Genomic DNA, 10,000 nt, shown 5'->3' with positions numbered 1-10,000 from the left:
TAGACAGCATGCCCGGCGTTCTGGAATCAGAAGCGTGACGTGCCAGTTCACCTTGCGAATGATTTCCAAGACGTCTGATTGTAATCGTTCTAAAACGGGACCGTTCACCTCAAAGGAATGAGCATGAATGACGACGCACTGGAAAGGCTGGCCGGCGGCTGAGTGGGACGAGGATTCCAAGACGTCTGATTGTGAACGTTCTAAAACTCGCATCAAAGCAACGGGCACAAACACAGATGACGAGGCACTGGCCTCTCCTACTTCCACGTCGATACAATGTAGCAGGTTTGGATACAGTGTGGCGCAGGTAGGGGGGGAGGACAATGTTGACAGCGACCTGGTTGCAGTGTGGAAGTCAAGTCACACTAACCTACTTTTACTTAGCAACAAAACAGCAAGTAAACATGAAGGTCATAGCAGTAGAGATGCCGTGGATAAAGGGGTGGTGGTGGTGGTCCTGTCAAGCCCACCGTGGATCTAGAGAAGTGAAAGAAGAATGCAGTTTGGACAGCAGCCTCTAAGTGGAGCGTTACGATGCTGTCCGTGGTGCTGAAATAGGTTTGGTCTTCTCTCTCATATTAGTTTTGGTGGCAAGAAACACTGCTTTTATCTCCACTCCATCATACAGTGTAGGCTTATTTGAACTCCCCCTTATGATAAAATAATTTTTAAAAGTTTTATATCGTGCCCCGTATCTCCAGAATGACCAGACCTTTGCTGCCCAGCTTAATGCCGGAACAACAACGCCCCCCCCCCCCCCCCCCATTCCGTGTTCCTATCTTTTAATACAGAACATCAGGGTGGAATAACAGCGCAACATTCCCGTCTTGAACTTGTGAAAGTGGCTAGAGAGGGAGAGAGAAGAGAGAGAGAGAGAGAAGAGAGAGAGAGAGAGAGAGAGAGAGATGACAGCCAGACAAAGCCTCCACTCTCAGCAGGGATCAAACATCAGTTCAACCCCAGGCTATCAGCTTCCGTCTCTGCCCGGAATTCCCCTGCTTCTATAGTCCCATTTAACTAGTCTCTCTAGACTGTACGTGTGTGTGTGTCAGAGGCTGATGCTAGCACGGTGACTCAGCCCTTAATGACAGACTGGCCCACCTGCTCCTAGACAGCCTTAGTGTGTGTGTGTGCGTGCGTGTGGCGTGCCCACACACCTGGCAACAGTATAACTCTCTCACACCACCTTACCTAAAGTTCTACTGACTAACCTCATGTTCAGGCCAGGTGACTAACCCACCCCCCACCCCTCTCTCTCTCTCTCACACACACACACACACACACACACACACACACACACACACACACACACACACACACCACACACACACACACACACACACACACACACACACACACACACACACACATCATCTGTCCAGACTTTCCATGTCACTCCCCAGTGTCTCTCATGCAGGTAGCGTTTAACCTCACCTCATGATGTCATTGTTTTGCCCGCTTACCTCACAGTCCCGCCCCAGAGCCTGAGGGTCCTTGTCCACCGGGAACTTCTTGTTTGTTTTTATGGATCACACAGTAAACACAGAGAAGGGAGGGAAGAGCTTGCCGTGGTTACCTGTGCCAATTTATTTTTACCTCTAGCGTGCAATAGCATGTCCTTTCCATCTGAAATGAATGGGGGAAAGAATGGTTCAAACGGTGGGGTGGCGTATGGATGTGACGATGACTAGGTTTCATGCCTGAATACTACATTTTAATTCACATCTGATACAGATAGCTAGTCCGATCCGTTAGCCGAAGTAATATAGACGTAGACAAAAAAAATTCCCGTTACGCAATCCAATATACTTGGACAGAAAGCGCAATTCATCACATTAATCTTACACATTTAGTTTGACACTTATTGAGAGTAAATTAGTTTGGCCACCAGTGGTGTCATCGGGGACATTGAATCCTTGTGTTGTGTCAATTACAGTTCAACGAAATGCTGACATTATGTGCAAAATAAATCTGCATTGTTTTGAAATTCCCCTTTTAATAAAGGCCAAATGTGTGTCAAAATATCATTCTAAATGAAGTGTCGTGGCACAGAGGCCCTGCCCTAAGAATCATATCTACGTAGACTCGAGGCAACGATCATCATTCCTTCTAACATCACAAATCATATCGCAATATCTGTCAAAAGAAAATGTGATATGATTTCTTTCCTCAAATCGTTCAGCCCTACTTCATACATGTGTAACGGCCTCATATCACGCCTCCCCAAGTGGATCCCACGATTTCTTCAAAAACAACAAATAATGTGGTTTTCATCAATGCATTCCAATGGCGTTACAGCTAACGCTAAGAATCACTGCTGACAATCCTTCCAGTGGGTTTTTGACCCTCGTGTTTACCTTGGCAGCAGCCTGACCTCACGCTAAAACTCTCCCCCTGTGTGCCGCTTTCACATCCCATGGGGCGCTTACCTCACACCACCCGTCACACACCTGTCCGAAGCTCAGCTCCCAGCCAAGTCCACTCAGGAGTGTTTTATTTGCATGAAAGGAAACACTTCCGCCGTCGTAAAACAAGAATGAGTGACGCTGCCTTTCTAAAACGCTCCGTTCTCTTGCTTTACATCAGATGATACGTGTGTGATGCGTCACCTGCAGGGGTTATATTACCCCGTATTCACTTACACAGCTGCTACAGGTTAATTCATTAACTAATTAAAAAGACAATTACAAAATGGTCCCCCATCCTAAAAGTCTTGATAATCACTGCTTTTATCAGCATACATTTCTCTCGTGACATATGAGCCATGAATGATAAGGTAAGATGAGATAAGATATTCCTTTATCGATCCCCTTGATCATAGCAGCATGGGGAGGGGGGAGGGGAGGTACAGGTATGGGCAGGGTAATAGTAGAAGACGTAAATATAGGCAATCAAATTATAGTACAGTAGAAAAGTACAAATAAGCAGTGTAAACAATAGAATTTACTTTGAATATAAGCAAGTAGGCAGTGTAATCAAAGGTGCAGATGAGGGTCTGTATGCCCTATCAGTTATATTATACATTACAATAAATATGGTCAATAACACTTAGAATCTGAATATTTACTATGAGTAAGTATACGTATATACACAGGTGATGATGACCATGAAACTCAACTCTTTCTCCATAAAAAAATAACCCCTGTCCACCACCACCCTGCTAGAAAACAATATTACTGGAAAAAGTACTTGTAACGTTATCATTATAACGTTAAAGGAAGTGTTCACAGTTCTATGATGATGTCTCCGCTCTCCGTGCTGTGATCATCATCATCATCATCATCTGTCACATCATCACACCTCAGCCTCCTCTACCTCTCAGCTCTCACTCTCTCTCACCTCTGAGCCCTCAAGTCTCACTGTCATCTGTCACACACACACACACACACACACACACACACACACACACGCACACACACACACACACCGGCTGGTGCTGTAAAAAAAAACAGACTATATATATATGGGTTACATGTATAACAGTGATCATCAGCAGTCCATAGCGTCATAGCATTCCGTAAGTAAAGTGAGTCATTCTTGTCCTCCGCCTAGTCTCAGTCTGTCAGCCATCTATTCTATTCAGTCCTTTCATCCTTCGCTCTGTCAAGTCGGTTAGTCATTCTGTCCGTCTGTGTGTCATCCAGTCCTCCAGTCATCATCATCATCAAACTTTCCAATGATGACGAAAACAAAGCTGAAAACAAGCAAAATCCACCTGAAATACAAGATGAGATCGAAAACAGTTACAGACTGATAACACAGTGATTAGTGATCATGGCTTTGAGCCGTGGCTGTGTGTAGGTTGATTTTTTATTTGATTTGATTTTATTAGGGATCCCCATTAGCTGGTGCGATAGCAACCAGCTAATCTTCCTGGGGTCCACACACAAAAAAACATACAAAAACAATCACTATTGCAAAAACAAAATTATTAAAAGTCAGTACACACAATGCATAATGAACCTACTGTAACAATTAAGATAGCTAAAATTACATTAGTGTAAAACAAAAAAAAAATTACTTTACAGTGTTAAAAGCAATTTAAAAACAATTTAAGATTCTTTTTAAAAGTGAATCTACTGTAAATGCAGCAGAGGTTCCGAGGCAGGCCATTCCAAAGAGTTAATGCTCTAAAAATAAAAGATCTCCCCAAAGCGCTGGTTCTAGGACCTGGCAATTCAAGTTGCCCACTACTGGAACCTCTAGTGTAATGCTCGTGCACAGTATTACTAAAAACAATCTGATTATGTATAAAAACAGGAGTTTTACTGCTCATGACCAACTTGAACAGCACAAGTATATTAAAAGACAATCTATTTTCAACGTTAAGCCAAGAGAGGCGGGCATGCATACGGCTCACATTAGACCTTAGTGAGCAGCCCAGTACCAACCTGGAAGTAGGGATGTCCCGATCAAATTTTTTTGCTCCCGATCCGATCCCGATCATGTGATTTTGAGTATCTACCAATACCGATCTTTCCCGATCCGATCCAAAAAAATTAAAAATGTACAAAAAATATTCTCACATTACATTCACCCTGAATGTTGACGTTATCCAGGTGAAAAGTTAACTTCATTCAAGCGAGGCATTGCAACCGGAGTAATCTAAAAACTCTGCCTCCAACCTGCTGCTTCATGAGAGCAATGGCGCCATCGTCTGTAAAAATCAGGTGACTGCAAGTTCTGCAACTAGTGGATGTCCCTCATCCTTGACATAAATCATTTGATGTATAATTAAATCAAAGGAAATGTGTTTGTTTTGGCAAAATTATTCTGCTCTGTGTGACAATAAATAAATGAATGATGATATGCAATTTAAAACCAAAACGATGGCCTCAGTATGAGTTTAAGACGTGAACATGGTCATGTTTGTTGAATTAAAAAAAATGTAAGTTTAAAAAAAACAGATTTAAAATTTTGTTTTTATCCCGATCTTCTGAAAATCACGTGATCGGATCGGGACATCCCTAGTTGGAAGAGTATTGATCTAAAGTATTGATTAAAGCATTGAAGGATGGTCCATGAGTCAGGAGCATCAACAGAAAAGGCAGACCTTCCAAGGTCAGAATAAGCTTGAGGAACCTCAAGCCCCAGTCATTTGAGTCAGATAGTCTGGTCGTTGTGACGTAAGGTGGTAGTTTACCAATAAGGGCTTTGTATATAAACAAAATACCAATGATTAAGATCAGCCAGCCTTATCATACAGGAAACAGCGGTGAGTGTCATAACTGTCACCAGTAATGAATGTGTTGAATGTCACGTTTCCCAGATTGACTGTGCTTGCTTTCATACTGTAAACAGGATTAAAGGAACACCAGGGTGAACAAGGGGGGAATGGATTGGGCTGAAACCAGACACAATACAGTAGAAACAGTACAATATAAACAGACTAATGTGTAATATAGCCACTTTGGTCGAATCAGTTTACATTTCAGACTCTCCCAGGAAAGTGTTTATTTGCCTGACGACAGAGGGTTTGTTATCGGGTATTGGTTAGTTCAGTTGGATAGTGTGAACCTGTATTTTACAGTGTTTGAATTATATGAATATTTAGCTTGTTTCACCTGTTCGACTATCTCATCACTTATTTTGTCTCCAATCAGTGCTATGATTTCATAGATGGTTGGGTTAGTGTTGCATAGTCATTGAGCATCCCGATGGCCTGGGGATAAAACGGGGGTCGCAAGTCATCAGACTAACAAAGGCAGGGCTGCTCTCAGACTGTCACATTGCTTTCTGGGTAAAGTAGTCATTATGCATAGCAAGAGAAATGGCTCCGGTTTCTTTGAGGCCCTGTAGCTCAGGAATGAGTAGTGTGTTATCAGCATGATTCATAAGACATCGATTGAAAAGCATCCCCCTGATTTGTACAAGTGATGGCTTATTTTGAAGGTGAACCTGTACTTTCATATCATGTAAAAAAAATAAAAAAAAAATATATATATAAGATCCCTCTACAGGACCCATAGTCTGTGCTGGGTCACATATCACAAAATAGCTCAGACCTCAGAGGGTTAGATCTTGTTTCCTGGGGAGTCCCAGGTGTCTCACTGAAGCGGAGGTGGATACAATGTAATTACATCCTGTTACGTCCTGGATGAGCACAGTGTGCTTTCTCCAAATAACCACTTCACTCACCAACAGCCGTCCACCACAGCCAGGACGTTGGCACTTAAAACAAACAAGTGACTACGTATAGTGCATTTAATCACAAAACAGAACCAGTGGCAGCAATGTAAGCTGCACTCAGGACCTGAGCTTGAGTGGAAATCGGGAACGGACCAAAACAAAGAAATTGAGCGTAGCGATAGTTCAGGCAGGTCACGTCACGATGGTCAAGTCTGGCCCAGCCCTCATCGGCTGACGGCTGATCTCATTGGCCGCTCACATTACGGGGAGGTATCCCCCCCCCTTATCGACCCTTACTGCTTCGTCTGTGTGTCTGCTACTGCTAGCTCTCACTAAAACCACCACCAGTCCAGTCCACCAGACCTCATCAACGTCCGCGTTGCTCCTCTGCCGCATGTGCAGTGAAGGCCAGGGAGGTCCCCGAGACGAGCCGCCAAAACATATTAGAGCAAATAACAACGTTTTTACTTTGACGAAAAGTGGTCCTGACCAAATTCTCCCCATATCTCCACGGCTTCAAAGGAGAAGAGGGGAACCACTGTTGTGTGTACAGTTCAGGGGCTGGTTAGCCAGTCATCCATAGACTTTAAGACGCTGCACTTTCACTGTCTGTGGTTAGAGCTACTGCGACACACATGATCAGTACTGGAACTTGTTGGGAATGCGTCATGCATTGCCTCGACCAGGCATTCTGACACCAGGCCGCTCGACCAGGCCCAGGCATTCTGACACCAGGCCCCTCGACCAGGCCCAGGCATTCTGACACCAGGCCGCTCGACCAGGCCCAGGCATTCTGACACCAGGCCGCTCGACCAGGCCCAGGCATTCTGACACCAGGCCGCTCGACCAGGCCCAGGCATTCTGACACCAGGCCCCTCGACCAGGCCCAGGCATTCTGACACCAGGCCCCTCGACCAGACCCAGGCATTCTGACACCAGGCCCCTCGACCAGGCCCAGGCATTCTGACACCAGGCCGCTCGACCAGACCCAGGCATTCTGACACCAGGCCCCTCGACCAGGCCCAGGCATTCTGACACCAGCCACCTCTCAGGAAGGCCTCGTCTGGGTCACATGGTTTCACTTTGACCGGACAGCAACTGTTCTGCAAAAAAAAAGGGGGGCCATTTCAAGGAAAGTGCCCCATTAATGTTAGTTCCATTGATAATTACCCCTTCAGGGCTTTCCCAGCATCAGTCTCGTTTGACCGGGTCAAAGCTAAGGTAATAACAATGTGTGTCAATGACATATATCAATGATATATTTCAACAACTGAAATATATCTTGTTGTGTCAAGGTACAAAAAGATATAGAGAGAATTGTAGGTCATTTCAAAAGTTAAAGCTTATATGTGCAACACTTTTATCTATATGTGAGGGCGTAAAATGTATTCAATACAAAGATGTACAGTATATCCTACACTTTTAAGTACATCTTAAGCATGTATTAGTGGAGTAATGAAAGGTGGATAGATACGTTGTTATAAACAGTTAACACAAACGGCCACCAAAATTAAGTTGATTCTACTAACTTACTGTATTGTATGCTATGAATTTACATCATGATGTAGCGTAGAATTAAATGCGAGTATGGTTTTCTGTTACTTAAACTTAACTCTTGTTTGTGTGCCTGTGGTCAGAGCATGCAGCTGAGAAACTTCATCTATGATGTAACAGTGAGACAGACATGCTGGGCTGGGGAATGGAGAGACTTGCACGGTTTACAAAATAGGGTTGAGAGAGAGAGAGAGAGAGAGAGAGAGGGGGATTTCTGTATGGGAGAGAGAGGAGGAGAGGGAGAGAGGAGAGAAGGTTAGAACCAGCTGACACACAGGTTTTACAGCAAGGATGAGAGAGGGATTTATGTAGGAGGGAGGGAGAGAGAGAGAGAGAGAGAGAGAGAGAGAGAGAGAGAGAGAGGGTGAGAACCAGGTGACACGTTTTATAACATAGATGGGGGATTTCTCAAGGAGAGAGAGAGATGGAGAGGGAGAACGAGAAAAGGGGAGAGGAGGTAGGAATGGAGAGAAGAGAGAGGGATAACCAGGTGAGAGGAGGTAGGAATGGAGAGAAGAGAGAGGGATAACCAGGTGAGAGGATGGTAGGAATGGAGAGAAGAGAGAGGGATAACCAGGTGAGAGGAGGGTTGTCACTGAGGAGACGACCGGGCCTCTTTTGTAAAGGGAACATGCATACGAGACGAGGGACGAGACACACACACACACACACACACACACACACACACACACACACACACACACACACACACACACACACACACACACACACACACACACACACACACACACACACACACACACACACACAGCAGTGTGGGGATTTTGGGTGCAAAGGATGAGGAGAGGGGGAAAACAGATAGAGGGAAGGGGGCGAGCAAGAGAATGAGTGGGGAAGGAGGGAGGAAAGGAGGGTGAGGAGAGAGCGAGAGAAGACGGGAGGAAGAGAGAGGAAGGACGTCAGGAAGTGAGAGAGGCAGGAGGGAGGAGGAGGGGGGGGGGGTGAGGGAGGGAGGAAGGGAGCGAGATAACTAAAATCAGGAGTCATTGCCAGCGGTTTGGACGTATCCCACCGTTCAGCATTTCTGCGTCAGGACCGTTCAGCATTTCTGCGTCAGGATTCCTCTGCGTGGGACCAGAATCACAGTTGGAGTCAATGGGAGTCAATTAGCCTGACACAGAAAATCTGACTTCAAAGTGTAAAAAAACCTCAACATCGTAATGGATCCATCACCTGCATAGTTGATGAACAAGTAATGAAACAAGTTCTGCCGCCCAGGCAGTTAATCTACAGGGAACGAGAGGAGAAGGGGGGAGGGAGGCAGGGGGAGGGAGGGATGGAGAAATGGGTGAGTGAGAGAGAGAGAGAGAGAGAGAGAGAGAGAGAGAGAGAGAGAGAGAGAGAGAGAGAGAGAGAGAGACGACGGGAGGGGGAGAGAGGGGGAGAGAGGATGAGAGTGAGAGAAGGAGGAGGGTGAGAAAGAAGGGATGAAAGAGAAGAAGGGAGGGGATGAGAGAGATAGGGAGGGAAGGGTGGAAGGAGGGGATGAGAGAGATAGGGAGGGAAGGGTGGAAGAAGGGTGAGAGAGAAAGAGAGGGAGGGAAGGGTGGAAGAAGGGGTGTGTGAGGGAGAGAGAGAGAGAGAGAAAGAGAAGACAGAGGAGGAAGGGAGGGATGAGAGCTGAGTGCAGGGAGTGCCTAGTCAGGTTGACTGACTCATAGTTAGTCAGTCACATTCCTGTCGTCCAGATTTATGGCAACTGGAGTCCTGAAACAGACCCCGGAGCCGTGGCAAATTACAGTCATCTACTGCAGCATTCCTCCACTGCTGCAAACACAGGTTAGCGGCCGGGGCCTCGCTAAGTGCTAGGTGCTCCCTGTTGACAAATGACTGCCTTTGAAGGGCACGGGGAGAGAGAGAGAGAGAGAGAGAGAGAGAGAGAGAGAGAGAGAGAGAGAGAGAGAGGAGGGGGAGAGAGAGGGAGAGAGAGAGAGAGAGAGGGACAGAGGGAGAGAGAGAGGGACAGGAAGATGGAGAGAGGGAGAGAGAGAGGGACAGGGAGAGAGAGAGCTAGCGAGAGGGGGAGAGAGAGAGAGGGACAGGGAGAGAGGGACAGGGAGAGACAGAGGGACATGGAGAGAGAGAGGGACAGGGAGATGGAGAGAGAGGGAGAAAGAGAGAGGGACAGGGAGAGAGAGGGGGACAGGGAGAGAGAGGGACAGGGAGAGAGAGAGAGGGGGGAGAGGGAGGGAGATGGAGAGAGAGGGAGAAAGAGAGAGGGACAGGGAGAGAGAGGGGGACAGGGAGATGGAGAGAGAGGGACAGGAGAGAGAGGGGGACAGGGAGAGAGAGGGGG

General features: G+C 46.2%; 1 protein-coding gene across 1 annotated transcript in view; it reads left to right on the top strand.

The window, feature by feature from the left end:
• The window catches only part of tcf7 (transcription factor 7), a 115,527-nt gene that overhangs the window by 73,891 nt on the left and 31,636 nt on the right, over positions 1-10,000 (top strand). The window lies entirely within an intron of this gene.

Source organism: Notolepis coatsorum, assembly GCF_963971535.1.
Source record: "Notolepis coatsorum genome assembly, chromosome: 8".
Lineage (NCBI taxonomy): Eukaryota > Metazoa > Chordata > Actinopteri > Aulopiformes > Paralepididae > Notolepis > Notolepis coatsorum.
This window is presented reverse-complemented; position numbering and strand designations above follow the sequence as displayed.